Here is a 1,410-nt window from a genome sequence, read left to right as displayed (position 1 = left end):
ATCTGACAGAGGTTTAACATCCAGAATATATAAAGAACTCAAAAAAGAAAACAAAACAAAAAAAGAACTCAAAAAACAAAGAATCAGGAAACCAAATGGCCCAATTAAAAGATGGGCTAAAGATCTAAACAGTTCTCAAAGGAAGAAATAAAGATGGCTAAGAAACATTTCAAAAAGTGTTCAACATTGTTAGTAATTAGGGAAATGCAAATTAAAACTACCCTAAGGTATCACCTTACCCAATCACACTGGCTAGGATCAAGAGAACAAATGATACCAAATGCTGGTGAGGATGTGGAGAAAGGGGAATGCTCATTCACTGCTGGTGGGATTGCAAACTTGTGCAACCCCTATGGAAAACAGTGTGGAGAAGTCTTAAAAAAATAAAAACGAACCTACCATATGACCCGGTTATACCGCTCCTTGGCATATACCCAAAGTACTCATCCTTTGGACACTTGTACAACCATGTTTATTGATGCTCTTTTCACAATAGCTAAGAGATGGAAGCAACCTAAGTGCCCCTCAACTGATGACTGGTTAACAAAAATGTGGTATATTTATTCAATGGAGTTCTATTCAGCAGTAAAGAAAGATGAAATAATGAAATTTGCAGGTAAATGGATGGATCTAGAACTGTTATACTAAGTGAAGTAACACAGACTCAGAAAAACAATGTATGTTCTCCCTCATATGTGGACCCTAGCACCTAATCCTTTTAAATTCCATGTCCTTTTAATAAGATGATGATGTACAGCAGTCTCTTTTGCATGAAATAACTGCCATCACCATGACTTCAGCTGTACCTGATCACTAAACATTGTCACAATTGGGCTTGTTGATGGTTGCGCTCATTCATTAAAAGAGGGCTATGGAGGGTCGTTGAGCCCTCACCGGAGTATCCAGCCACTCTTCCCAGCCAGCTGTATGTAATTTGGCCCTAATAACACATGGTCTCCTGGATTTGGGGAGGGCTAAAGTATACAATCTGGGGAAAGCATGACCCATGCTGGGTAAAGGCTTTCCAGTGTGCATACCCTCAAGTCATACATACACCTCAGCAACCCCTCAGTTATCTTGGTAAGTAAGCTCTGTAAATTCATTGGTTACCCAGTAAAGCTTTAATCAAACATTGGCTTGACACTAGAACCTTAAAAGGGAATAAGCATTTGTCCTAGTTTGTTTCCTCATAAGTTTCACAACAGATGGAAAATTTGTTAATGCTATTATGTCTCATAATTATTTTTTTTTAAATGAGACTGTAAAAGGTGTTAAAAGGATATGGGAATGGAGATATTTTCCAAAATAGAAAAAATGAGAAAGCCTAAGCAATTGATGAAGGTCTGTTGGTTTGTCATGATGTATAAAGGATGAAGCAAAAATAAAATGCACATAACCTTAAATATTATA

Source organism: Nannospalax galili, unplaced genomic scaffold (assembly GCF_000622305.1).
Source record: "Nannospalax galili isolate Female #2095 unplaced genomic scaffold, S.galili_v1.0 scaffold161, whole genome shotgun sequence".
Taxonomy (NCBI): Eukaryota; Metazoa; Chordata; class Mammalia; order Rodentia; family Spalacidae; genus Nannospalax; species Nannospalax galili.
The sequence above is the reverse complement of the archived record's forward strand: the minus strand, read 5'-3'. Positions refer to the sequence as shown.